We start from the raw sequence: 11,188 nt of genomic DNA, 5'->3' as shown, positions 1-11,188 counted from the left end.
GAGCCAATAAATAGGCAAAGAGCTCATTTGTGACACTAAGTGCAGCTTCTCCCCAATATGGACAGTCAACAATGAGCTCCCAATAGTTTCTATTCCATTAAACATCGCAAAGTAGAGTCCAAGGAGGAAGCTAATTTCCAGACAAACAGAAAAATCAAGGGGCCCCAAATCTGTTCCCCAGTGTTTGCCCAGATGGCCAAGTGGGCACCCGCTCATAGGCCAGCTCGCCCATTCCCAACATAACAGAGCAAAATGCATGAAAATCAACAAGTGATTAGATCCTGTGCCACGCGCTCTTTTGGTTCTGTTGTTGTCATCCATTTTTGAAACAACTCAAAGGGCATGATTTGGATGCCCCAATATTTTGTGGAAAGTGTACAGGTGTCTAAAATGAGTTTGCTTCCTGGCCTGGGTCCCAGGCAGCCCATATCACAGCCTTCCATTTGAGCTGATATTACAGTCTGCCAAATGAGAACACGAACCCACATTTCAGACCAATTTATTCTACTTGAATATAATGTGTCTCATTAATCTCTTCCATCTGTTGTTTATGAGCATGAACAATTCTAATGGGAAATATAAAGGACTGACATGGGATTTACTACTTGGGCCTCTGAATCCAGGTTTAATTTGTAAGGAGTTAGTATTCCTGCAGATGAGACACAGATATCTAAGAACTGGCTTTCCCCCAGTCGCAAAGACATCTGTGAGAACTTCCCTGTCTGTCTGGCTGGTGTTCCCATGGCCAGCACCACACAGATGTGTCACCCTGCCCTGGTGTCATCAGAAGTCAAAGGCAGAATAGGATTTCCACAGTGGGAACAAAAGGCTGCCAACTCTGTCACTCAGGGGCTTTTCCTCTTCCTGCTTTCAGATCAACTCATTGCTCAATGTACCCTCTGCCAGGCTCCAGACTGGACAGACAAAAGTCACCGCCAGTCACTTTTACTACTTGGAAACAGCGCAGCTGAAATGCTCATGCGAGAAGACACTGACATTAAATTGGCTGCCGCGAGGCCTGGGGATTACTGACTCTACAGTCTCCAGATCCCTCCTCACCGAGGATAATCAGCATCTTTGAGGTAAAATGAACACATCGTGAAAAGCCAATCAGAAAGCCTCCCACTTAATGAGATGAGGATAACTGAGCATGTTTATTAGCTCAACAAACATGTGAGGGCCCCACATGTGATGTGCTTTGTGCTAGACTTTGGGACATTCAATGGTGAGTGAAAAAGACACGCTCCCCCCTTGTCTAAGTACTCAGTACTCTTACGGGCTGCATGGGGTCCCCCAGAAAGTCCCGTGTTGCAGTCCGAACCCACAGCCCCGCAGAAGGTGACCATATTTAGAGATAGATTTTTGCAGAGGTAATCAAGTTCAAATGAGGTCATTAGGGTGGGCCTCAATCCAATGACTGATGTCCTTTTAAAAAGGAAAATTTTGGAGACAGACACACACACAAGGAAAACACTACGTGAAGATGAAAGCAGGGATTGGGGTGATACTTCTGTAAGCCGTGGAATGCCAAAGATCATCAGCAAACACCAGAAGCCAGGAGAGAGTCATGGAACAGATTCTCCACAAAGCCCTCAGAAGGACACCTGCTGACACCTTGATCTTGGACTTCCAGATCCCGTAAATGGGAGGCAATACACTTCTGTCATTGAAGCCACCTAGTTTGTGGAACTCTGTTATGGCAGTCCTAGCAAAGTAAATGCAAATGCCTCCTATAAAACAGTGCCACTTAAAAAGGAAGAATTCATGAAAAATTAAAACAAACTTTCCTTATTTCTCTTCTACCCTCTTGAGGAATCCAGCTGGAAGTAAACGTAGCAGACTTTCATCTCTCCCAATGGTGACAGTTATGCATAATCCCAAGACACAGCTCTGGCTAAGCCACCTCTGAAGGAACCAGGGCCAGAATAAGTGGGGGCTCCTTGGGGTCCGGGGGGGGGCTCTAAAGAAACAATGAGGGGGAAAGAAGAAACTTTGCAAAATTCTTCTAGAGCACCTAGGATGATCCTGCCACTTAACTGTCTCAAAAATTCTAAGAAATGCTGGCTGGCTCCAAAGATACAACATCTCTAAATCAATGTTTTCTACCTGGACTTGAATCATATTTACGCTACTAGTGAACTCTGTGACCTTGGGCAAGTCTTGTCTCCTCCCTGGACCTCAGTTCACCCATCTATAAAGTGGGAGTGTAGACTAGACGATATCTGGGTCCTCCTTCCAGATTTGGTTGCTTTGCATTTGCAGCTCATTAGTGTTGAATGGGCTATGATAGCAACAATAATAGTTAAAATGTGAGTACATACTTTTACCAAGTTTAGTTCTATGCAGACTTCAAAAATTAACACATTTATGTGTGTAACTCTTTTATTAAAAAGTAAAAGCAAGTAACTGTTGATTATTCTGAAATTTCTCCATGCACCTGGATTCAGTGGAATTAAAAATAAAAAGTTGTCACAAGAAAGCAATCCACTATCTCAGACAGAGCGTGACATGGTTCCTAATCTTGAGCATGCCAGAGTGGGTAGCTTGATCTGCCCTGCACGCTAGGTGTAGGGCCTGCAGTCAGCTACAGAAGCAAACTATCCTACACAATGAACAGGCCTGTGGAGCCTACTAGAAATCTCTCATAAACAAGCATACGGAGGCCATTGACCAAAAAGCCATTGACAGAGAAGAGAATTCAGTGCACAATGCAGTCATTGCTAATAATTCCATCTAGCTCAGACACAAGGTTCCCTGAAATACATTTTTCATGGAAACTTGCTGCTATTGGGGAGGTACTGAAGGCTAGCTCACTGTGGTGGCTTCCAGGTGCTGCTAGGAGTTAGTGCCCCTGTCTAGAAATTAGAAGCAGTGGGCCAGATCTGCACCTTCCTGAAGGGGGAAGTCACTAGGGTCATCTCTCATCTCAGCGAGCAAACCCATAGGACCAAGATGGCCAGGGCATCCCCAGCAGCTGCCTGGAAAGAATTTATGAGCCCAGAAAGAAGATTTCTTGGATCTCTCTGTTGCCGAGATAAGGGAGAATGTGGTAAAAATTTGGGACTGAGTTCAGCCTTTCAACCATGCATTTATAACCCCTTCTTTGTGATGAGAGTAACTTTAAAAAGTTTATAAGTGAAAGCACTTTGAAAAGTGAATTAGATTTTGTTTACATTCTTATTGATGCTAAACCAAAACTTCAGTGTACATTGTCTTGTAAAGAAGACAAACAGCTGGTTTAATTTGGATCAGTTATTCATTATTAAATTTGCTGCTATGTATTCATCCCTACCAACCAGTGTTTGCCTTAAATCCATCATTCTGTAATCAACTCCTGAGTAGAGGTTGGTAATCGCACCTATAGATTAATAGCTACTAGAACTGAAAGGAATGTTCTAGAACACCTGTTCTAACTTCCTATCTTTACCTTGAAGACACTGAGGTGTGGAAAGAAACTAAGTGATGTGCCCAAGATCACAGCTGGTCAGAAATAGTGCTACAGAAAAACCCAGACCTCCTGACCCTGGAGGGGATAGTGAGGACTCTGTACTGCACCCCCCCCTCCACCTCCTAGAAGCCCTCAGACTCTTACCTGCTCCCTGCTCCATAACTCTCCATCTGCCTGGTTCTCCATTTCTATCTTTATGTATGGAGGGTTTGCTGACCATCTGCAAAACAGAAGCATCTTTAAAATCATATTTTCGAACCTAGAAACATCATTTTAAGCTCCTAGGCTTACAGCCAATTTTTTTTTTCACTGAAGAGTACAACTGAATAACTTGAATCTCATTTGCCTGACTTTCTTCCCTAATCTCCTTTCTCTTGCCCTCTCTTTCCTGGAGCGGGGAGGGGGGCCAGCAGGAAGAAGGAACAAGGAAAAGGCTCTACATAGCTACGAAATGCAGAGTCGGTCCCTGGTCATCAAGGTCTGGTTGAAGCTCAGGAGAAGGCTGAGAACAGTTCTAAGGAAACAGGCTCCTCTACGGCGGTTCCCAGGTAACAGCAGTTGTTCAGGGGGTGGGCTGACGATCCAGCCTCTGTGGGTAAATCACTCAGGTCAGTGGAGTGTGATGGGAAACGAGGAGTTGGGGAAGCCCTCAGGCATTACTGAACACAATTTTCTGCACAGTACAGTGGACCCTTAGCACTCAGATGATTCAGTTCCCAGTTTCTTTTATGGGCATGATCCCAAAGATCATGATGTACTCACCTGCAATGCTGAGAAAGCACAAGTTTGAATCCACATGCTTTGAGTTGGATGTGAAAGAGTAGGTCACTTGGCTAAAGAGCTGGCCTTGCTACATGCCCAACTTATATACTTCTTACGTGAACTTACACATAGAATGGTATCTGGACATGTGGGGATTTCCAGAGGTCTACTAAATATTTTCCCAAATATCAACTATTTACTCTGCAAAACCTCTAGCTGTGGAATCCCTCAGAGATACGCATTCAGCTGTAGCTGAAGACTGAGACAGTAAAATCTTTTGACCTATTTGCCTAAAAATCCTTTCATTATTCTCTCAGCAGTTTCCTGCTGCCTCCTCTTATCTTCAGCTCTCTATATTCTCTTTCTCTGTTGCTTTTTCCCCCTTACTTGTAGACCCAGTTGTGTTTCGTGTTGCCATTGGAAGGTCTAGGGTCCTGCAATTGAGAAGATCAGCATAATTTGGGCTTGGACAGTAATGTGATCTCATTTTTTTGGAGGGTCGTGAGGTGTGGCAACATTGAGTTTACCCACATAGAAAACGGTTTGTGGACAGCTTCTCAACCATTCACAGAAAGGACTGTCCCTTAATTTCCCTGTGAGCCACTGTGCAGGATTTGGCACATATATAGTCATAAAAGAAGTAAATCATAAAAACCAAACAGGCAGGTCGACCTTTGTGGGGCACCATGGGAAGTGCAGTTTGCTGCAGGATAGCAGGAATATCTTAGCTTTGGGTGGCGTGTGGGGCACCTGCTGTCTTCAGTGTCTTCTCATTCAGAGGAGCAGCACTTTCGTGTGTACGTGGATTCAGACCGGTTGGACTGCAACTTTGATGTTTGGTTCGCAGATGCCAGGTACTCTGCGACAGATCTGTGTCTGTTGACACCAAAGATGACCCTGTGGCCTTTGGACAAGGAGACGTCACCTTAATGCTTTAAATTGAGCATGTTTCCTTCCCATTGGCTGAGTAGGACACTGCCCCACATGCTGTAAGGAGAGAGAAAGGGGCAGAGGCCAAGGCTGACTCTTCCTCTTCAGGAAGGTTCTGAGGACTCAGGGGACTTTCTTTGTATGTGCCATAAAAATAATGAATGCTTAATGTTAAAACAAAAACAAAAACAAAAACACTTAGGAGTATAGAAATGCATACAAGTAAAAAATAAAAGTCCTCTGTTTTCCAATAGCCCCCGCCCCAAAGGAGACAATCCAAACCCCACAGGTAGATACTGTTAAGTGACAGTATCTACCCACATAAAAAATTTAATCATCCCAAACATACGGTAGGCATCTTGCTGTTTTCAATCAATACTCTGTCTTGGGTGACTTTCCATATCAGCACTTACAAATTCTCCTTATTATATTTTTTAACAGCTGTATGGTTATTCCATTCTATGTATGAACCATATTTATTTAACCCATCTTTTATTAGTAAGCATTTAAGTTATTTTGAGTTTTTTGCTATTACAAAGAATGCTGCAATAAGTATCCTTTGTACAGATATCCTTGGACACCTGTATGATTTATTTTTATAAGGTAAATTACCTAAAGTAAAATTGCTGGATGAAAAGTTTCTTAGTCCATTTGTGCTGCTATAACAAAATACCTGAGACTGAGTGCTATGGTTTGACTATTTGTCTCCTTTAAAACCCCCAGTAAAATTTAATTGCCAATGTGATCGTATTGGGAGGTAGGATCTTTAAGAAGTAATTAGGCCATAGGGGCTCTGCCCTCATGGGTGGGTATGATGACTTAATAAAAGAGCTCTCAGGAGTGAGCTCTTTCTGGGCTTTTCCACCCTTCCATCATGGGAGGAGCAATGGTTCCTCCCTCTGGAGGATGCAGTGTTCAAAGCACCACCCTGGAAGAAGAGCCTGGGTTCTTGCCAGATACCAAACCTGCTGGCGCCTTGATCTTGAACTTCCCACTCAGACTCCAGAACCATGAGAAGTAAATTTCTATTATTTATAAATTATCCAGCATCTTAATCCATTTTGTGCTGCTATAATAGAATACCACAGACTGGGTAATTTATAAACAATAGGAATTTATTTCTTACCATTCTAGAGGCTGGGAAGTCCAAGATCATGGCACCAGCAGATTCAGCATCTGGTGAGGGCTGCTCTCTGCTTCCCAGAGGGCACCTTCTTGCTGCGTCCTCACATGGCAGGAGAGATGGAAGCATCAGGTGGCACTCTGAAGCCACTTTCATTGGCATTTTTTTTTTTTTTTTGGTGGCTGGCCAGTGCAGGGATCTGATCCCTTGACCTTGGTGTTATTGGCACCATACTCTAACCAAATGAGCTAACCTGAAGCCTCTTCCACAAGAGCACTAGTCCCATTAATAAACGCTCATGGCCTAATCACCTCCTAAAGGCTCCACCTCTTAATACTATCATATTGGGTCTCAGGTTCCAACATGAATTTTGGAGCGATGCAAACATTCAAACCATAGAAAAAGGGGAGATGTATATTTTTTGTTTTGATGAATACTTTCAAGAGGTTGTACCAATTTATAGTCTCAGAAAGGGGACTTTTACAGATACAGAATGTGTCATTGTTGCAAGTACTCATGTGCCCCAATCTTGCTGTATTAGTTTGTTTCTGTTGCTTATACCAAAATACTTGAAATTGGATGATTTCTAAAGAAAACAAATTTATTGCTTACATTTTCTGAGGCTGAGAATCCAAAGTCCGGGGAACACATCTGGTGAGAGCCTTGGTGGTGGTGACAGTGACAGCAGAGAACCACATTGTGAAAATGGTGGAGTAGAGAGAGACTAAAGTCCCCATTCACTCTCCTTTTAAAGCCCTCCAAACCACACCCATGACCACCACTTTTAATCTGTTCACCAAAGCATAGTCCTGCAATCTAATCACCTCTTCAAGGCCCCACCTTTCAATTACCACAATAGGATTTCCCACCCTCAACAGCTACAATGAGGATTAAGCTTCAGTGAGGTAGGGGGGACATCCAGTCTACCGCACTTGCCTACTTGACTTAGCAGTAAAATCGTGACTGAAAGAATTCTGGCGCTCTTGGTCACTGGAAATGCAGCAAGTTTACACAGCTCTGCCAGTTTATTTATAAACAAAGTGGCCTTCACCAGTTACAGAGGAGGCAGAATGACAGGAGGTTGGCACAATGGAGTCCTCAGAGAGATGATGTTATCAACCTCTTTGTGTGACAGATGAGCAAATGGAGCTGTGGGCGGATGCTGTCTCTGGGCATGCATCACCCTGTCCCCATCCTTCTGTGACGTGGGTGTGCATCAGTCATTCAGAACTTTTGGGTATTTCCAGTGAAACCTGGGGGGGGAGGGGGAGGGAGATATTCTCAGAGATGCAGCTACCAGCGAGGCTATGAGGGATGTTCTCAAAAAGTACATCATCCAGGGCTGGATATGTAGTACCTGCTCTGGGATGAACAAAATGACGAAAATGTGTTTGTTGCACAGCAGATGGAAGTACCAGTGCACCTCCTGTGGCATGACTCACGCTGCTGCGTGTGATCTGTGAGGAGTACCCTTCTCCCATCCTGTCTTCCTGCTTCCGCCTTAAAGTCAGAACATCTTTCCATTTCAGAAGTAAGAGAGAGGCAGCTTCTCCCCGTTTTTCCACCTCTCTCATTCCTCACCAAAAGAGGACACCTGGCTTCTCCGAGTAGTCAGACTGGACTGGAAGGAAAGAATGGTCACCCTAGCCCCAGTCTTGGAAGAGCTCTGCTTGGAGCGCTGTCCTCCCGGGCGACCTTCTCAGCAACTCCACACCTGGAGGGGACAGCCTGGGGCTGTCTAGCAATGGCCATGGGCATGTGTGGGTATGGGGATGAATAGGTACGTTGGGCTCATCGTGGCAGTAGTTCTGAGCTATGTCCTCAGTCTAGCTCATCAGTAGTGTGATATTTTCTTTGTTTCTTTTCTTTTCTTTCTTTCTTTCTTTCTTTCTTTCTTTTTTTTTTTTTTTTTTGGCAGCTGGCCAGTACAGGGATCCAAACCCTTGACCTTGGTGTTACAACACTGCACTCTAACCAACGGAGCTAACCGGCCAGCCCTGCTGATATTTTTATGTGATTTCTGTTTCTATCTCTTGATTGGTGCAAAACTCAAAGGAATGAAGAGATCTTATTATTAGTTAGTTGTCCTTAATCCACAACATTCTCTCTCAAAAACTGAGGGTTTACAAACTCAGGAAATGAACCCAGTTATTCCCCTGATAAGTGTTCGAAGGTTTTCTATGTACAGAAACTGCTGGACGATGGGACCCCTTCTCTTTGGCTTCAAGGAGCAGGGATGAGGTTGGATTGGGTCTCTCAAGCATATTCAGTTAAGTGATGCCCCTTTTACCTCCACTGATAGGATTAGGAGCAAGGAACATTCTGGAATATCAACAGCCCTGTTAACAAGGGGGGCAAATGTGACAGCAAAGACAATCTGCAAATAATAACTGAGACCAAGTGCACAAACACCCCCCCCCCCCCACAAACACACACACACACACGTGGGGACAGGGGAGAGAGCAAGAAATTAGAAAAGAAGAAAAAATATAATTGAGCCGTGTCTCTTAAATTGTTAGGAATGTTCCTGATATATTGTTAGGGGCAGGGGGAGGAATCAAAAAACAAATTGTACACCAATGCATTTACTTTAATTATATGTGTGTAAAAACAAACCCAAACAGAATCTATCTATATGTAAATGTGCATTTACATCTGTTTGAATGAGCAAAGGAAAAGCTTGGAAAGTACACTGCAGGTGTTGGCACTGGCAGCTCAGGGGATGAGACTGGAAATGAGGCCAAAGGAGATCATTTGCTTTTACTTTTATATATCTTCGTGCCATTTCAGTTGTTACAATAAGCATGTATTAATTTGTTTTGTTTGGGCAGCTGGCGGGGATCCAAACCCCTGACCTTGGTGGTATTAGCGCCACTAACCCAGTGGGCTAACTAGCCAGCCAGCATGTATTACTTTCATATTGAAAAACATCAATAAAGAAAATTACTGAGGCCACCAGAGGCTGACAAGGGGGAGGGGAGAGAGGTTAGGGTAAAACTGGTAAAGGGCCACAAAAAAGGTTCATATTGTGTAATGATAAGATAAAAACAACAACAATGACAAAAACAGAAAATTAGATGAAAATTTTAAAAAATGTTAGTTTCAAATTATATGTCTCTCTGTGTTTTGGAGGAAGAGAGAGAGAGAAAGCAGAGTATAGGATGATGTATATTATATCATCTATTTATGTCCAGAAAAAATATTCACTCCCATATATGCTAGTACATGCATCAAAATACCTTTCAGTATTGTTTGAAATATTTGCCACGAGTGTGCAATTGTTTCATTGTCAAAAAATGATTATGAATAATTTATAATACAAGGAGAAAGTAGTTATGATGTATCAAACCAAAGAGCAGTAGATCAAACTGCTTACATATTAAAATTTCAATAGTGAGAGAATTGTAGGGAGATATGTACAGACAAAGACTAGATGGGAAAATGCCAAAATGTTAACAGTGATGGTGAAATTATTGGTGGCATTTGTTAAAATTAAAAATGTGTCCTGTTGGCCTGACTTTACCTTTGATGTGTCAGGGTTGGAAAAGATTTTGCCCAATTGTGGATGCACAGTTCTAGGACCACAGCATCTACAGTATTTGGTATCTCTCCAAGGTCACAAATAATAACTACAGTCTTAGGCTAGAACATTCAAGGGATAGCACAAGAAATACAATCCTGCCAGCCCAGAAAGAAAAGCAGCTGCCAGCCTTTGCCCTAATGATAGGGTCAGTACTTTTCATTCTGAGTACAAACAACGTTATTAAAGATGGAAAAGAATGCCATTGGAGTTAATAGAAGTTAGGAATATTCTATGTTAAACAGCTTTCTCTTATTAGAGTGATTCGAAATATAGACTTTGGAGTCAGGCTGCCCGGATTCAAGCTCCAGTTCTACAGCCTGGATCAGTTGCAAGCTTCTTCACTCTGCGTGTTTTAATGTTTTCACCTGCAAAATGAGAATGGTGATATTAACCTGTTCCCCTCGTGGGATTATAAGGAGGACTCAATGAGATGTAAAAACTCTTAGAATAATGCTTTGAACAGAGCACTATGTGTTTACTATTGTTATTAATACAATTATTTCCACCTTTTAAAAATGATGACAATAATACTTGGTTTGTCTTCATTGCTTTAATAATTACTTCAATTCATTCAGCACTCACTGTAAGTCAGGCACCACTAAGCATTTTGCTTACTTTACATCTAATTCTTCTTTAGAGCTAGCGAGTAAGTTATATACCCCATAATGAGAAAAACTGAGACTCAGGGAGATTGCTTTTCTGGGGTCCACACCCAGAAAGTGACAGCTTTCAAGTCCAAATCTGTCTGCCTCTGAAGGCTGTGTCTACCATACACTGCTACTCCTGCATTATCTAAGATATTTGTGCACATCTACACACAGAGATTCTCTTGGTCTTTACTATTTGTGAATTGACCAAGGGAGAAACCAATTTTGGGTCCTGGTTTAACAGTTTCTTTGGATGAATGGAGTTAGAACCTAGTCCCCCAACACCTGGTTGTGCTCTGGCAGCCCGAGTCAGCCGTGGCCCTTTCTTTCTACCCATGACTCACTGGCACATGGCTCAGAAGTGCAGGGAAGCTTCACTTTATTCAGTCCTGAAAACTTACAGATAAACTGAATTTATCTAATTGATTTATGCTCTTTAAAATGTAATGTAAGTTCTTATGGGTTAAAAGAAACAATCCATGACACACAGGCAACAAAAGAAAAAAAATAGATAAATTGGACTTCATCAAAATTAAGAGCTTGAGTGCATCGGAGCATACTACCAGGAAAGTGAAAAGACAACCTATTGAATGGGAGAAAATATTGCAAATCATATATCTGATAAGACATTAATATCCAGAATATGAAGAACTCCCCAAACTCAACAACAAAAAAACAAAACTCAATTCAAAAAT

Source organism: Cynocephalus volans, chromosome 13, assembly GCF_027409185.1.
Source record: "Cynocephalus volans isolate mCynVol1 chromosome 13, mCynVol1.pri, whole genome shotgun sequence".
NCBI classification, from domain to species: Eukaryota; Metazoa; Chordata; class Mammalia; order Dermoptera; family Cynocephalidae; genus Cynocephalus; species Cynocephalus volans.
Note: the sequence above shows the minus strand (reverse complement) of the source record.